This window comes from Lynx rufus, unplaced genomic scaffold (assembly GCF_022079265.1).
Source record: "Lynx rufus isolate CCGP_SWC_20201006 ecotype Redwood Valley unplaced genomic scaffold, mLynRuf1.p SCAF_23, whole genome shotgun sequence".
NCBI lineage: Eukaryota > Metazoa > Chordata > Mammalia > Carnivora > Felidae > Lynx > Lynx rufus.
The window spans coordinates 19,447,300-19,466,783 of NW_025814838.1; positions in this window are offsets into that span (position 1 = coordinate 19,447,300).

The following is a 19,484-nucleotide window of genomic DNA, read 5'->3' on the forward strand; positions in this document are numbered from 1 at the left end:
TGATGCCAGGACTGAGCCCTGGACCCCACAGACTGTCATACAGATTTTAGCTTCACAGCAAGTCTTTGAGCAGACAAAGATGCTATTCAGCGTATCTAACAAGTCCCTGACAGCATGGCACCAACAGTCAGAACAGGCACTGGCCATGCATCCTGGCCAAACATCAGCTCTGGAGCAAGGCCTTACTCTTCTGTTTACCAGCAAGTCTCACAAATGCAATTAGAACTCAGGTCTGTCAGATTCCAGAACTCAGGTTTCCTTTTTGTTTGATTGATTGATTGATTGATTGATTGCTTATTGGCTGGTTGGTTTTTTTAGGATGTAATTTTTCGGGAGTGGTTTTAGGCTCACAGCAAAATTAAGAACGTACACAGATTTCCCACCTACCCCCTGCCCCAACATAGCCCCAACATCACCTCCTCCACTGTGGACATTCCCCACCAGAGTGGTACATTTGTTACAGCTGATGAAACTGCACTGACATATCATCACTGAAAGTCCATAGTTTTCATTAGGGTTTAGTGTTACATATTCTATGGGTTTGGACAAATGCAAAATGACACATGTCTATCAATACAGTATCATACAGAGTATTTTCACTGTCCTAAAAGAGCTTGGGATTTTAATCACTATGGGCTATAACCATCATTTATATGTGCTACATATTAATTATTAAATGGTTCATTACAAAAATATTTGACTAGCTTGACTTAGCAAATTCTTCTGTTGCCCTAAGAAAGTCCACAATGAAACCTTCTTTATATAATTTTCAGGAGGCTATAGCACTGACTAGCTGCAGCTGACAGGCACACTCTCTTCTCTGATACATGGGCTGAATTTATCAGGTAAACATATGCCTCACGCAGGAGGACTTATATACATGTTTAAGGCATAGTTCTTTTTCCATAACACTGAATGCCAAATTTCACAAAGTTTACCTGGGCTCTGGCATCTGCTAATAACCTCACAGTTAAAATGCCACTTTCTAACATGTAAGAGGTAAGGTATTGGGTTTGCTCCTTTATCCACATTTTGATATTTGCAGGAATTTCAGTGTTGCTGATATTTATGAACTTCTTCTTTGGCATTTTGTATGTCAAAGGGAGACCTAGATGTTGCACCTCTTAATGAGTTAATTTTAAAGAATTAGCCATTTTTTATTGTTAAAATGCCAGTAATTTATGAGCCCTTATAAAAAGTGTAAAATTAGCTTTTAATTTATACATATATTGGTATTTTCATAATTGGTCATAAACTGTAACACTGCATAGATCAACAGAGCTTATGATATGAATTTGTTTTGGAAAGTTTAAATAACGGCTACCCAAGGTAGAGAGAGAGAGAGAGAGAAACATTCATTATTTACTCCTTAAAAATGTAGGCATACAGTGCATATGGTTGCAATGATAGAATGTGCTTGTTCTCCCATGGCATAAATCAGGCTTCTGTGCTTTAGGCAACAGAGGATGTCAACATTCCATATAAATGCTAAGTATTCACCTTGTTCTTCTCTACAACGTTAGGGCCGTCCTCTTAATGGTGAGAGGCTGCCTTACACACCTACTATGCACTAGTCACTGTGGGTAATTTGCCATATGATGGTGGAAACTTTGCCTATTCAGGATGAAAAGCAACTGCCTGGAACACTAAATCTCACTGCCCTTAACATCCTATGCTATTCCCCTGGAGGAGCTATTCGGCGAGCCAGGTGACCCCACTCTCCCTGATTGCCTCCCCCAGGGCAGGTGCAGTACAGGTGACTCGCCCAGGGAGGACAGTGGTCTCTGGGTGGTGCATTGGTAGACAGGCATGCTGAGTCCATCAGAGGCTTTCTCTCCCCCCTGAGAATGTGAACTGGGTCCCAGGGCTCATAGATGTTTAGAGTGGCTGCAGGTGGTGTTGCATAGGGGAGTCCTGCACTAATTTTGCACCGCTCTTACCCAAGTATACAGCAGCTGAGATTGTAGAGAAGCAGAAACTATGAGGAATCAGGGGACAGGAGTCATCAGAGAGAAGAAAGGATCATATAAGTACAGGGAAGAGACCAGAGGCCATGCAGAAGGAATAGAAGCAAAGGAAAGAGTGAAGGAGAGAGAGAGAAAAGGAGGAGAAAGGGGTAGACTTCTAGTTTCCTAGCTTGACTGCTCAGAGCTGGGTTCCCTGAGATTCTCTCGGACACTTTAAAAAATGTTCCTTTTGATTCAAATTAGTTTTACTAGGTTGGGCTAACCTCATATATTATTCCTGTATGTCAGGTTTTTACTTACTGTGAAAGAGAACAAAGGAATACACAAGATACTTGATTCATTTGGATTACCCCTGAAACAAAAAGCCAAGGATCTGAGAGCAAGTTGTTTATTTGGGAGCAGAGGGAACCCAGTGGGGAAAGAAGGAAGGTGTTCAGAGAAGTAAAAGCATCTATTAATAAAGGGTTCACAAGGACACCAGCTACAACATTGGGTTGATCCTGTGGGGAAACCAGTATAACATGTGCCTTAACATCATGCCACACAGCGGGTAAGGGAGCTGGGATATTTATACACCAACTCCCAAGAGTCATTGGCTGAGGGCTGCTCCCTACAGTACCAAATCCCCCACAGTTCTGGTCTCCTGTGTGAACAAGTCAAACAATTTCCTATAATCCTTGTAAATATCTTCAAGCAGAGGGATACCCACGGTGACAGCTCAAAGTCTGAAGAAACACAAAGAAATGACCAGACCAGAGGATGGGTGGACCAGGATCCAGCATTCTGTAACAGATGGGATTTTGGGTCACTGACCCCCCGTTTCTGAAGTATAGCCATGCACTAGACATCAACAGTCCGCAATGATGGCTGATCAGTATCTGTCCACACTTGTGGCAGTATTTCCAGATCTTCTTAGTTATGCTGGACTCCATTTCCTCCATATCCTACCATTTTACATTAGAATCAGGCATTTCCTCTAGGATCTAGTTTTTATTTCTTCCCTGTAAACTTGCCTCCTTTAGCAACTCTAACCACCTTCTGCAGCCCCACCATACCATTCATACTCCAAGAGAGACATATAACCAGATTTTCAAAGACAGAGGATATTCCTGAAAAGATTCCAACTAAGGCCAGTGGTTCTTAAATACTGGCTCATGGATCAAAATGGGGTTCATGGGGAGCCTATGAAGACAGAAATTCCCAGACCTCATACCTGGGGATTCTGATTCAGGAGGACAGGCTGGGGTCTGGGCATCTTGAATAAAATCTACTTGTGGTCCTAATAAATGACATCTAAGGTATCTTTCAACCCTATGATTCTGTAATCCACTGAAGAGTCAGTTTGGTCTTAGTGATGACCCTAAAAATGGTTTGGGGCTCCAGGAGAATGGCATTTCATATAAATGTCCTCACTTAATGATTAGTAAAGATCTTTCACAAAATGACCAGTCTCCTTATTAACCAATGACATCACTATCATCCCTGAATCTAACCCCCTTTACAGAACTGTATAAATATGGACCCCACATATTTACTGCTTACTATATATCTTTCATGTTCTAAAATTAACACAAGTGAGACCAAATGGATTCTCATCATCCACATTATGAGATGAATCCCCTTATCCTTAGAGTTGTACACACTGGTGAACAATTCTACCATCTCCCCATATAAAAGCTTTATACTTTTTCAGGCTTTGTTCCCATGTCTCCTTCTCCTCTCAAGATAGGTAAAGAGTTGTATTTATTTTGGGCTTCTTTTAGGGAAGCAAACACTTAAATCAAAGCAAGCAGGGATTGGAGAGGTGGGGAAATCTGTTGTTAACATACAGCCCAGGCATTTCTTTTTTTTTATTTTTTTATTTATTTTTTTTAATTCTTTTTTTCAACGTTTATTTATTTTTGGGACAGAGAGAGACAGAGCATGAACGGGGGAGGGGCAGAGAGAGAGGGAGACACAGAATCGGAAACAGGCTCCAGGCTCTGAGCCATCAGCCCAGAGCCTGACGCGGGGCTCGAACTCACGGACAGTGAGATCGTGACCTGAGCCGAAGTCGGACGCTTAACCGACTGCGCCACCCAGGCGCCCCAACAGCCCAGGCATTTCTAAAGAGCCCCAAGGTTATTTCCAAACACTCCAAATTATTTTCTGGAGGAAAATGCTCAAGAAGTCAAAGCACCCGTCAACACATTAAGACCTCAAGTTCTGACAAGCCATTCTCTCCTCTTAAAGTGAGGCATTCTGTACAAGTTTTAGGAAGACCCGTCATGATTTATTCTCTGTTCTCAACAGGTTTCTCCCAAACCTTGCTCATTTTATGAGTACTTCAGCATTTATCATTAGAAGTATTACCTTCTTCACGGAACAAGAAACAAAACTGGTTTGACCCAAGTTACACAGAAGATGGCTTTACAATCCAACTTGCACATAGGTAGAATTTTGTTTTCACATCTAAACTACCTTCCAACAAACAAATATTAAGTTCTATATGTCTTAACTTAGAACACAGGGAAGTAAGCTCCAGACACAGCCAGGAATCAATCCTTCAGCAACCTTTTCCACTCTAGGGTTTTGATCATATTCCCAGAGGCAGAAGGATTAGCCTGCCCAGGCGGCTGTACACAGACACTGTCTTGGGGTCTGTGGGTCTAAATTTGCATTTTTAAACTTTCTATTGGATTCATTTGAAGGCTCCTGGAGACTATCTTGCTAGCCAACAGAATGTCTACAGAATTGTAGAACATGCCTGGTGCTTGATAAACAATTTTTGAAGAAATGAGTGAATGAGTAAATTAGATTCCCCACGGTTGTCACTCCATTGTTTACAATACAATCAATCAGGGAATGTTTTAAAAAACCTGATGATAACACCCCATCCTTGACCAATTAAATTAGAATCTCTGGGGCTTGGTGGCTGTATATGTATACATATATATATATATATATATATATACACATAACTATATACATATATAGTTATATAGTTATATGATTCACTATATTACATATATTAGTTAAATATTTTAGGCAATTCTATTGTGCCATGGTTGCTGAGAAAGAAGAGATCAGAATAATCATATGAACTAAACTCCTCAGTGTAGTATCTCCATTTCAACAGAGGCTACTCATATATTAGGACATTGGGAATATCTGAAAAACAGGGTCAAATAAATTATTTACACATATCCCCATATGATTTGTTGATTGTGTTAAATGAAATGAATGCTGATGAAGTGGCCCTCCTTTGTACTAAGTGTGTGTGTGTGTGTGTGTGTGTGTGCACGCGCTTACATGCATATACATGTACATAGATATGTGTATATACATGCATGTAAAGCATTAACTAAAAATTTGTCAGTCCTTCTTCTGACTATTTTGAGTGGTACATGAATTAGATTAACTATCCCGATTATGCAGAGAAATTTAGCTTAATGACCTACAATTACTTTAATGGCTTTGAAATTCAGAAGGTAAGGAGACACTGTGTTTCTTCCATTGAGCATTAAATATAAAATGCCTCTGATTGACTGTCATGAAAACCCAATTTTATTGCTATCTGAATTATTCAGAATCAATATCCGACATTAGCCAGCATGGGGAAGCTCAAATACAAGGCAGCGTCTGAAAGCAGCGTTTCCCTATATTGAGTAATTGTGCTTTGTGTGGGGGTAACGAGCTGTTTGTTGAATGTCACCACTTCATATGCATCGAGAATTAACAACTTTATCTTCCCTTTATGTTACGTAATAAAAGGGATTACTTCATAGACGTGAACAATTCTCAAGGTTATGAAACATTCAAAATACAGTTGGGCTCAAGGAATCTTGCCTCCTCTGTAAGGAGAGAGAAAGAACAAGACATTGGATTTTAACTGTTTACACAAGAGAGAAATTTGCTCAAGTTATGTTTTTAGTTTTTTGATGAGTAAACTGCAACCTTGTATTTCCCCAAGCTAAAAATTGCTCAGGGGCATATATACTATACCACGACAGTCTTGCAGAAGCTTCACTTGAGATGAGAGAGTGACTGCAGGGATTGGTACTGCTTGAAGAAATTTGCCAAAAGCATAGCGAAAGGGTATGAGGACAACAGTAAAAAATAATAAACAATAAAATGTTAGACATTTGTTGTGTGTTTACTCTATGGCTGGTCCTATCCTAAGAACTTGACTGCATTCCCTCCTATAAGCCTCAAAAGAAACTGATGAAGGCAGAAGTATTATGTTCTCCCCATTTATGAATAAGGAACCGAAAGGGGATCTAAAGGAATTTACTCTCCCCCATCTCTAAGGGCAGAAGTAGTACAGCAGGATTCCAAAAGAGATCGTATGATTTCATAATGGAATCAGGTAAATATTATATGTAAGAATAATGGCTAGGCTGCCTGGGTGGCTCAGTTGGTTGAGCATCCAACTTCGGCTCAGGTCATGATCTCATGGTTCGTGAGTTGGAGCTCCATGTCGGGCTCTGTGCTGACAGCTCAGAGCCTGAAGCCTGCTTCACATTCTGTCTCTCTCTCTCCCTCTCTCCCTCTCTCTGTCTCTCTCAAAAATAAACACTTAAAAAAATTTTTTTAAATGTCCACTAAGGTGCCATAGGAGGAAGAACAGAGAAACAACGAAAAATGCAATGGAAAACAATGAAGACTGAAGGCCTGTCAAAGCAAAAATGAGATGGGTACTTCTGAAATCAAGAAGGTACTTCATAGAGGTGCTCCCAAATGTGAACCTATGTGATAAGGGTGCCTTGGGCATGTATACCTGGACACATTCCTCATCCCTACCCTGAGGAGGCAGAACACCCCATCAAATTCATACTGAAACTCACTGTGGCTGTAGAACTCCATTCAAACAGATCCCCCAAGAGCTATTTATACTGTTTCCTTTCCCCTCATTAAAGTCCTGGCTCAGGCTAATAAATCAGTGTACAATTTGTGTATAATCTAATTTTTGCCTTGTGCTTCATCTGGTGTAGGTGGAAGCAGGGGAAAAATGAAAAAAAGCAACAACTGTAAAATGAAGACTAATGAGAACTTGGATCCTTAAGAAAATATCCTTTGGAAATGCCCAGAGATGTCCAATCTGCACTTTGGGGTTGTCGGAACTGTAGGAAAAAATGAGTCTGACCTCTTCCTTCTGTGGACTTATGACTTGTGAGAGCAAATATATATATATTTGTACATATAGTACATATGTATATACATATGTATATATGGTACATATGTATATTATGTATTAAATATGGAATATATATAATATATATTAAAAATAAAAATTTTAAATTTAAATTATTTTAAATAAAAAATATATATTCATATATCCAAAAATACTTGAAAGTCATGATGAATTTTCACTATGTGCAGTTACTTCTCTGGTGGCACACAGGCTGTGCCATTAGGAGGTGTTAACTATGTCCTGGGAGTGTCCTCTATTTCTCTACCCAGACATTTATAGCACAGCCAATAATAATTCCCAAACCACCCCCAAGCATCCCACAGAGAAAACTTGGTGTTCCTTAAAACTAGCCAGATATATTAGGTACCCGGGTAGGGAACATAGCAATTACATAAGTTAATGGTATTCAAATGTATAAGTGTAAGGAAGAGGCAGCCACAGAAAAAGAAAAGGAAAGTGTGTTTGCAGGCAGAGGGTTCCAATCCAAAGATGCATCACTAAACTTGATCTCTGGGCATGCATACGTGTTTGAAATGACAGCATTTGCCGAAGCACTGGAATATTACAAGGAAAGCAGCTGTTTACTTTAAAGGCATCATTCTCTTCTCTCATTTTTCACAAGGACCCGAACAGAGCAAAGCATTATCCTTTGACTTCTGTTTATCCGGTGCATTTTCCACCTTTACCTACTTAAGAACGGGAAGAGCAAGATAGGCCTTAAGACAAGTCATGATTTTGTCTCACGTACAAAGTGTGGGGGGGGGGGGAGATATCTTTTTGCAAGTGCAAAATTTGTTGCTGTCTATTTACTGGAAGTAATTTGAAAGGACACTAATTAAAACCTAATGGGAATATTACATAAAACCAGAACTACAATGATGCTCAAAAATTTCCCTTGGTGGGGGAAAGTGGTCAAGTTCTAGAGAGCTGTTTTGGGTAAGAAGTTCTAGAGAGCTGTTTTGGGTAAGATCTCACTATGCATAAAACACGGGATTCATTTTTAATAACAGTAAAAAAAGGAAATTTACTGCCCCCTCCTGGTTCTGTAAAACAAAGTTCTATTATATTTAACACTGAATAACATAATTATGTAGGAGTCAACACTGAACAAATCTTAGTTCCTCTCTCTTAGCTGAGAGAGCAAGGTTGATTTGCAATTCTGTAAGGATAATGAAAGGGCCAGTGTTATTATTTAATACAAAAAATAGATTTCCTGGTTTCTCTCAAGTGTTTATCATTGGATACAGGGAACAATATCAAACTGAATTACCAAGCATCATCTCTGATAAATCAAATGAACACCGCTGGAAAATGGCAAACTGTGTGTACATCCCAGTGCTTGAAGAGAATACACAGCCCCATAAAATAGCTTAAAATGATAGAATTTTCAACATTTTTGCTTCGTTTACATAGGAAAAAGAGAGAAATACACCTTGGGTGTGGAGTTTCAGAACTGATTAGTGAGCTAAGCCCTTAAATGTTGAGTTTGAAGTAATTATTATTTCTCCTAATTAATTGGACATTTTGCATGCCTTCAGCCAACGGCCAGTGTGGGATCTCTCTGGATCCCCATTTTCTCCTTGGATTACAACTGGATGAGTGCCCTCTGCTCAGCCAGGGAGTGAGGCTTAGAAATAAGGGTGAGAACCTAATGCAGGACACTCAGGTCCATAAAGCTAAGACCTTAAGAACATAGTCAGAAAGATCAGGGTCAAGGTGAGACTCTTCACCAGGCACTAAAAAGGTGTCTCCTCAGTTGCAAAAAAAAAAAAAAAAAAAAAAGTGTCATTCAGGATAGAAATATTTCTATATTTCATTCTTTGTTTTGAAAAGGAAAACTTTTCCTTATAAATATTAATATATCACATAATAAAATAAAAATAAAGGCCACAATACGAAATAGTCATCAAGAAATCCCCGCTGAATATCCAGTTCCCCAGAGGAAACCAGTTAATTTTGTGCTCAGAAACTTCCAAAAATTCTCTGTATATGCAAATACAATCTGTAATTATATTTTCCTACTTGAATAGGAGCCTACTATATATAACAAGTTTTCCCTTTGTATTTTCATCCATAATATATCTTTCAGATCGCTCCACAGCAGTACCTCTAAATCTTTATCATTTTCATCCACAGTTGGATGGTACTCCATTTTTTCTTAAAGTTTATTTATTTATTTTGAAAGAGAGTGCGTGTGCACAGGGAGAGACAGAATCCCAAGCAGGCTCCACAGTGTCAGCACAGAACCCAACATGGGACTCAAACTCATTAACTTGAACATAGGAACCAAGAGATCATGACCTGAGCCAAGATCAAGGGTTGGATGCTTAACAAACTGAGCCACCCAGAAGCCCGACATGGTACTCTATTTTATGATCTGTATATTTTCAAGTAATCCTCACAACTACTTTGTACAGTAGGTACCTATATTATACCATTGTCCAGGCTCAGAATATGAGGAAACTGCCCAAAGTCACACCGTATTTAGTGGGGGAGCCAGGATTTAAGCCCTTATGTCCACACTATTATCCATCCATTGCCTTAGTCTATTTGGACTGCTACAAAAAAGTATCATAAGTTGGGTGGCTTACAGACAATAAACATTTATTCATCATAATTCTGGGGACTGGGAAGTGCAAGATCAAGGCACCCGCAGATCCAGTGTCTGCTGAGGGTTTCCAGACAGCCATCTTCTCTTTGAACCTCACGTGGTTACAATCTGACTATCAGAGGTCTTCTTAATAAGGGCATTAATCCTGTTCAGGAGGGCTTCACCCTCATGACCTAATCAGCTCCCAGAGTCTCCTCTTCCTAATACCATCACATTGGAGGCTAGGTTTCAATACATGAATTGTGAGGGGATGCAAACATTTGTATCATAGCATCCATTGTATGATACTGCCTTCCCAAATATTAGCTACTGCTATTACTAAAAGGTTTACATTAGCATTAACAACTAAGACAGATGGGTTGTGAAAATATTGGTATCAACATCACCACTCAGAGGATATTGCCTTTCCATCCCCAAAGCTTTGGCATCTCTCAGATCCTCTCTACTTCACTCTGATGGGACCTACCTGGGGGTGACTAATCAAGTGTCAAACACTAGAACTTGCAGCACTCCTGAATTTTCTAGAAGCATAAGGCCCCCTAGTCCCCAAACACAAGTATGCACTGTAGCCCACGGGTGGTCAGACCAGGCACAGATGTCAGTGTGCCATTTGGATTTCCTACTGATGAATATTACAGCCAACGTACCCATCTGGCCGCTGAGATAAATAATGTAAAAATGAAGATATGCCTACATAATTCATGTACTATTGATGAACGGGGCCCTTAATTTAGATTGCTCCTACAAATCATTTAATTATGGGCCTCACAACTAAGAGAGAAACAGCATTTTAGCTATGTTTAAATGGGTTTGGTTAGGACACTTCCAAGTGCACACGACAGAAACTCAAGGCCCCCTCAATTATTCTAAAGAAATCTGTGGATTCTCATAAGCATCAGACAAACGTGGTACTGAATACACAAAACTATTTTCCTGAACAAAATGTCATTTGTTTACCTATATGGTAAGGATTCCATCAATGGCCCATGACCCTTTCATTAGGAAGCTGTAGATGGGCGGGGATGATGTTGCCAACTATTCTACAAATGACATATTTCCAGGGGAGACAGCCCAGATAACATGAAGCAAACACCTCACACCCATTAGCAAAGGCTATTATAAAACTAAAAGAAATAAAAACAAACAAACAAAAAAAACCAGAAAATAACAAGTATGGGGAAGATGTGGAGTAATTAGAAACTTTGTGCACTAATTGGTGGGAATGGAAAGGGAAAGAAATATGGCAGTTCACCCCAAAATTAAAAGTAGAGTTAGCAAATGATCCAGCAACTCTAGTTTTGGGTTATATACCCACAAAAACTGAAAGCAAAGTCTTGAAGAGATATTTGTATGCCCATGGCCAGAACGACATTACTCACCATTGACAAAAAGTGGAAGCAATCTGAGTGTCCACCGACATGAATGAATAAGCAAACTGTGGTATACACATACAACGGAATATTATTCAGCCTTAAAAAGAAAAGAATATCCGACACATGTTACATCATGAATGGACTTGGAGTATATTATGCTAAGTGAAATAAGCCAGTCACAAAGACACAAATAACTATAAGATTCCACTTACACGAGGGTAACTACAGCGGTCAAACTGATAGAGACAGAAGGTACCATGGTGGCTGCTAGGGACTGGGGTGAGGGAATTGGGAGTTGTTTTTTAATGAGTATATATTTTCAACTTTGCAAAATGAAAGAGCTCTGGAGATTTGCTATACAACAATGTGAATGTATTTACCACTATTGAACTAAATGATTTACGATGGTTAGGATGGTAAATTTTATGTCTATTTTACCTCATTTTATATCTACATCTGTATCTGTATCTGCATCTGTATCTGTATCTAACATGGAATGGAGACTGGACAGCCAGCAGAGGAAGCACCACATTATTTATCATGCACTGACTCTGCCTGACGTGGAGCTAAGGCATCTACATTCATGACCCCATTTTAATCCCCGTGATACTTATTTTAAATAGACATTAATAGGCATTGCCCCATCATTTCTTTGATCCATCTGCAGCTTGGAAACCAGCTGATGTCATGGTGGCATCCTGCCAGGGTAAAGTGGCTGGATCCTGGAAAGAGAACTAGTGAACCATGGTTTTGCTACCCATAAGTGGTACGGACTTTACAACACCCTTAATCATTTCAGGAGTGCCTAAGTCATCAGCCTATATGAAGAGCAAATGAGGTAACATGCTCATGAATGAAACCCAAGTTTCCTAACATCTGTATGGGACCCAGCATGACCTAACTACCACCTGTCGCTAAGTCCATCCCACAGATCTCTCCTTCTCACTCACCATTCACCAGCAGTATTGATTTCACCTCTGTTTCTTCTCCATGCCAAGCTCTTTCCAGCCTCATGGACTTGGCTTTTCTGTTCTCCCTGCCTGGAACACTCTTTCTTGAATACCCTTGGCTGGCTCCTCCTCTGCCTGTAGGTCTACATTCAAATGTTCACCACCTTAGAGAGGGCTTCACCTTGAAACTATCTGTTCTAAAGATGAGCTTCTCCTCCCACCAGCGACTATCACCACCATCAATTACTGTTTATCACATCACCCTACAGATTCTTTTACATCATTTATCAAAACCTGTAATTACCTTGTTCACGTATCAGCTTCTTTATCATCCGTCTCTCCCACTAAAATATACACTTTACAAGAACAATTACAGGCAAGCACCATCCGGTACTCCATCCCCAGGGCTTGCAACAGTGCCAGGGTACCTGACACATGGAAAGGACCAACACATAAGTATTAGCTGCCATTATAATTTTGTATAGCGACTTTGTACTAATAAGACAATGGAAGTAAAGGACCAAGACCTCTTCGGAAGAAACTCAGTATTCAGGTTCTCTGCAGAAATATCCCCCCCAGCTGGATGAGAACTAGTCACTGGCTCTGAAAGAGGACAAAGATCTCATGCCTTCAACTCCAGGACCCCTCCTGGCAGAGGCCATTCTCCCTCTGGGTAAATCAAGGGAATAGCTGAAGAATCCCTCTTTCCTTTTGGGTACATGTACAGACTCACAGCCTCCAAAGCACATGCTAATGACGCATTCCTGATCCAGCAGCCCCATCAATAACCAAACCACATGACTGGGGCTCTCAACTGGTTTATCACTTGTCAGCTCCAAAGACACTTGCTGAGCTGACAGAGAGAGTCGATCCAGGATGTGACATGTAAAAATTGCTATATTTCGAGGTAAAAAAATGACTTAGGTGTCTCACGCTCACAGGCTATCTTAATTCATCTGGTTGACTATGCACGATTTCTGGTTGTTAAATCTCCTGCTTCTGAACTTCTGAGTTTGGCATTTTTGAACTTGACATAATGAATGCCAAAATGTGTCATGCAGATACACTGTCCTGCTCTCAAATTTCTCATGTTCTAGTCGAATAGACTCTATTGGAGGGTACACAATTTCATCCTACATTTTGAACTACCTTATACACAAAAGCTGGGTTGGGGGTGATTAATCACAAAAATGAAAACTTCAGGGCTTCAGGCTACATTAGATACAAGTGCTGACATTCAGATTATTTTAGAAATAAATATGTTTTTAAAATTTTGTTTTGTGCTCAAACTGGGTTTTCCCATTGTGTTTTTCTGGTCAAGCTACTATAACAGAATACTGAAGAGTAGATAGCTTAAAGTATAAACATTTATTTCTAACAGCTCTGAAGGCTAGAAAGTTCAAGACCAGAGTACCAACAGAACTGATGTCAGGTAGGAGCCCAGCTCCTGGTTGGGATATGATCATCTTCTCATTGTATCTTCATATGGTGGAGAGCGGAGAGAGAGCACATGTGCGTGCAAATGCTCCTGTTTCTCCTTATAAAGGCAGTAAATCCCATTCATGAGGGCTCCGCTCATCAGCTAATCACCTCCCAAAGGCCCCACCATCACATTGAGAGTTAGGATTTCAACATATGAATTTTGGAGAGGGCATAAGTATTCAGTTCATGACAGCTCTGAACTACAAGATGACCATCAGATATCACAAGCTTATATCCTATTCATTTAGTAACTCTAGGAAAAAGTGTCTCTTTCCTAGCCACATGACCATTGGTAAGCTAACCACCATGTCCAGAAGAATGGGAAAGGTTGAGTGGACATGCCTGAGTCATGGGCAGGTTTCTAGAGTTAGAGGGAATGCCTGAATGACAGGAACCGGAAGCTGCTGCAGCTCAAACAACTCTGAGATGCCCTCCATTCCCAGAAGATAAAAGAGCACGTGTTGGCCAAGCAGGCAACAGGCAAACAAAAAATTTTTTTGCTGCAGAAATGGGCAGGTGAACATACAGTTGGCCACAAAATAGGATAACCACAGTAAAACAAAAAAAAAGAAAAAAAATCTACTCCTGCATCAGTTCTAACAATGGTCTGAGGAAGGTATTATTATAATCCTCATTTTATAAATGAAGAAATCTGTCCAAGGTCCTTTTGTGCGTTGGGGGGTGGGGGATGGGGGAGATTTACCTCATGCCAATGTAACTCCAAAAACTCATCTTTATACCAGGGCCACTGTGCACAATTGTGCAAGGTGAGCTCACGCAACTGTAGTGGCTCCATTCACAGAGGTGATGAGGTTCATGAGATCCCCTGGAGTGGCCATTGCAAATCTGGTCAAGTGTGCCTGGTGGTTCTGCATTAACCAACGAACCAAGGAAACAGGAACAGAGTTCTACTGTAGTCATAGGCGGAAACTTGATCCCAAAGGACCTTTACGCTCTGCTAAAAAATCTGGACAGTATTAGTTAATGTTCTCACGAAACACACCATTTTATTTTCTGATCCTGTGTAGATGACAAGGATTTAAAATGGATTCTGCCATGCCATTCACTTCTTTCCAAATTCTCAAGGTAAAGTCATCCAGAAACAACAAAGCAGGCATCACTGGGCCAGGTGAGCAGCTGCATTTTAAAGGAATAGGTTTTCCAAGTGTCTTATCTGGGTGGCATGTGTAGCCAAAAAGGCAAAGTCGCCGGAGAAACCAAACTCAGCCAATCTGGGTTTTTAGCTCTTAAGGCTCCTCGGGAGTTTTTAGCAACTGAGGCAACCAAGTTCTGTTAGAGAATAAATTGGTTGGGACACAAAGCTCCTTGTAGATTATAACCTCCTTCCTTGCCAATTACAAACTTGGCAATCATTTGTTTATTAACCTGATGGCTGGCTGCATTAAATAGTATCACATATTTATAATGCACCAAGATAAAGCTGTAGCATTCAAAATCACTAACCCCATCTGTACCTCCTCACCATGGTCCGGCACTCTAAAGTACTTTTGAAGGTAATTCAATAGGACAGGGCTTTTAAAAAGTTTAAAACTTTCTCCTGCATTGCCTCAGGGGAAGATTCCCTGTTGTGTGTGTGTGAGTGATAAGGTTTAGCCCCTTAAATTCATTCTGAAGAGTGTTTGTTAAAGTCTTTATTTGGAAATGCTGTGGCTTAGTCCCACGTGGCAGTCATCACTGCATTCACCAGTTCCCACTGCTGCATACAGACGTTACAAGTAGCAAAGCTATTCCTGAATTCAGTCTTCTCTAGTTATCCCTCCTCCCCACACGGCCTACCTTTCTCTTTAAGGCTTAACTACCATCTCTGCAAACATGCCTCCACATCTAGATTCTTCAGCTCCAATCTATTGCCTCTCTTAGCTTCCCCATTTCCAGTTACCTTATAGAAATCTTAAAGTTCTGATAGCCACCAGAATCTCAAATGCAACCTCTCAAGGATGTAATGCTCACTATTCTAAGAAACAAAACAGCCCTCCTCACACAAGTTCCACTGTTTTGGAAATGGCAGTGCCCATCTGAGAGTTTTATAGACAAAAAATCTTGGAATCGCCATGTGTAACAGATATGGATGGGGATATGCCCCAGCATATGCCCTCACATTTATAATGCCCATGCATGCTGATCTGACTTTTAATGTATGAAGGTCCAACACTTGAATTTCTTTTGCTAGGCCCTGAAACTGCTTTGTTCACCCAAAGTTCTGAAGAAGCAGAGCCCCTCAACCAATGATAAATGAGAGTGGTGGTATAAATACTCCAGCTTCTCTGCCCTCTGGTGAGATAACTCTATGGTGTGTACCTATATGGGTTCCATTCCTTCCTACAGTTATATCCAGTGGTCAGGGGCTTGATAAAACGAATTCTACTAGTTGCCTTCTCTCCCCTGTATCACTTTACCATTCTACACTTTCATTGCAGAGGTTTCCCTCCAAATAAATTACTTTCACATAAACCCTTGTCTTAGGTGTGCTTCTCAATCACCAATGATACCTTACTGCCCATATTCCCCACATGCTCTCAGGCCTGAAATGCCACCAAACCTACTTGCACATCACTCTAAGATTACTCTTCCCCATGGGACCATATTTCCACTACCTGAGGAATAGTCAGGAAAACTTCTTGTAGACATAGAAGGTATTGTCTATCAAAAGTGAGCAAAAGGTACCAACAGGAAATAAGGATGAAGAAAGGGCAAGGCAGAAAGTTGTACAACAGCCTGCAAATAAGGGAGAACATTGTATTTTGAGAGACTGAAATTTTTCTTCTTTCCTTCCTTCCTTCCTTCCTTCCTTCCTTCCTTCCTTCCTTCCTCTCTCTCTCTCTCTTTCTCTATTTCCCCTTTCGGGGGTGGAAACTTCTGTTCTTAATAGGGGTGGGGGTTTGCTCACTAAGGGACATTTGCCAATGTCTGGGGAGATTTTTGGTTGACACAACTGGGAAAGGTGCTACTAGCATCTAGTGGGTGGAGGTCAGGGATGCTGCTAAACACCCTACAGTGCATGGGACGGCCCCTAAACAAAAAAATGGCCCAATGTAAAATGTCAACAGCACTGAGTGTGAGAGATCCTGGTCTGGTGTTTAGAGTTTAAAGGAGTTTGGTGAAAGACAGGAATAGGGAGATTAGTAGGGTCCAGATCACGAAGACTCTTGTGGCCCTGTGGGACTTTACCCCATGATCAGTGAGGGAGAGTTATTACTGAAAAACAGAGAAATGATGTGATCAGAGTTGCATGTGAGGAAGAAAAGATTAGCCTGGTTTGAGCAGAATGTGGGTTGGAGAAAGGCATGATTGAGACTGAGCATGAGACTGGTGACGCAGAGATTGTATAGTCCAGCTGCAAAATGGTGTCCCAGAGTAAGGCTGTGGAAGGAGGAGTTGGAGAGAAGCAGGCACATTTTTGGAGATCCTTGGGAAGGATGTGGACTGTGGTGCCTATCAAACTGCCTACCCCATGGTGGGTTTTCAATTAAAGATTTCTGAATAAATGAATGAACAATAAATGATTAAATTATATTATCCTGTCATGGAAGAAATTGGACTGAGACTTGGAAGATGAGCTAGGTTGAATTTTTGAAGATGATGCCCTGGGCAACTGGGTAGATGCCACCCACTCAGATGGAGAAGACTAGGGAAGAACGATTCTAGGAGGATGAGAGAAAAGCTCAAGATGGTGCACAGTAAAACTTCCCAAATGCTACCACTATGCCCTGGTCATGAGGCCAGTCAGTTAGTTCATGTCTAATATAGACGTACCATTTCAAAAATGTGGTATCGAGCATGCATGGGCACATGTGTCTTAGGCAGACCCAGAAGGTTACAACACCTTATAGACTGGGGGCACTGGCACATAATTGTTCATAGTGGTGTTCCATTTTCTTGTGGATAAACAACAAAACATTGTATGTGAAACGTCCTCTGGTAGCAGATAATGATGATGGCCATTCTTCATTGAGTATGCCCATATTGCAAGCTCATCATTAATTCATTTAAGCCTAAGATCTAGCTGTTCTTATGGAACTTACCATAGCATGTGGGGGGGGAGGGGTGGGGGAGGCAGAGAGAGACACAGAGACACCAAAATCACCAAAATATGTAACACAAAATGCTACAGCTAAAAAGCAAGAATGGGGGATGAGAAATGCAGAGGGATATAATTCTTAATAGGACAAACTTCATTGAAAAAGTGGTATTTAAGTTAAGACCTAAAGTTGGGGTGTACAAGAACTAGAAGTCACTAGAAGAGGTTGCTGCAGGCAGAAGAAACACGCAGTGCAAAGATGTCAAGGGAGAACCAAGTCTGGAACAAGGAGGCCAAGATGGCAGGCGTGGGGTCAGAGAAAAGAGAAGTAGCAGGAGACAAGGTGAGAATGCTGGTAGGGACAGGAGTGTGGGGGGCCTTGTGGGAAACAGCAAGAACATTGGCTTCCATCTCAGGGAGATGGAAGCCATGGGGGAGCAGGGTTCCCACAGTGAAAGCAGACATAGGAGGCTGCATCAGTGACCCAAGCAAGAAATGATAGGACCTGAGCCAGGGTGATGGTGACAGTGACAGGAAACAGAACATTACTAGATGTGCTGGGATGTCAACTACATTTCCTGGGGAAGGGATTACATGCATAATATTTAAGAAACAGAGGCATCAAGAATGACTCCAAAGCTCAGGCCTGAGTAGTCTTTATGATAACCTTTAAAGTAGACTGTATCATTTCATTCGCAGTGGGTCGGTGTTGTTTTGCCCCCTCATGGTCTTTTGGGGGATGCCTCTGTGTACTATATATAGCCTACATGGGTTTGAACATCATCCCTTTCCTTTCTGCTGGAAAGGGTACTCCCTAATTTGTTTTTACTAGACCTGTGGGGGAAGATGGTCTCTCATCTTTTGGAGTCATAAACTTAAGAGCCACATAGGTTTGGGGTAACCAAAGGCCATTTTCCTACCGTCTAATCATCCATATCAGAGCAACGAGAGCCTAAACATGGAAATTCTGAAAGCAACATTTGGGTTTCTAGATCTAGTTATATTCAAAACAAAAAGTCGTTTCTTGCTGAAGCTAATTTGAATACAGTTTTCCTCTTTTGCAACTGGGAATATCCTGACAATGCATGAGCTAGATTTCAACTATTCAATATGGTAGCCATCATCACCATGTGAGGTGACTAGTGAGCACTGAATGTGTTGAGTCCAAATAGAAGTGTGCTGTAGGTGTAAACAGTGGGTTTCGAAGACTTAGTGTGAAAAATAGGAATTATTTTTCTTATCTTGTAAGGTATCTTACAACTTTAAGGTATCTCTTTAATTTTATATCTATTGAAGACAGACTGAATGGATAATACTTTGGATGTAATGATACATGAAATATTTAATTAATTTCCCCTGTTTCTGTTCTTTTTTTTTTTTTAATGTGGCTACTCGAAAAAAACCAAAATGACATCTGCAGCTTGCGTTTCATTGGGCAGTGCCATATAGGTGAAAATTTGGGTTATGAGATTTTTGAAACCAACTCAGAACCCATCGTATTTTTGCCGTGGTTGCCTTCCCCCACATCCTACTATCAGGAAAATCACCTCTTGCAGCACTGTGCTATCTCTCGAAGGGTGAACAGCATATTTCAGACCAGTAGGTTGCCTGTATCTCATTTCACGTTGAGCACAGGTGGCTGTACCGTCTGCCAACTCACAAAATTGCCAAGTGATTCACCTTAAAGGGCCCCTTTGGAACAGCAATCCATCTGGCCAGTAGCCCCGGGGCCATTCCGTCTCCAGTTTCCCCTTGCCTTCAGGCTGTGCACCCGCCAGGATTCTGATGTGGCCTGTGAGCTCCCTGCCTTAGAGATATTCACCGCCCTATCTCCGGGGCTGAGCGAACTCACAGAGAATCAAACCCACACTTAAGGTACCAGGGAACAG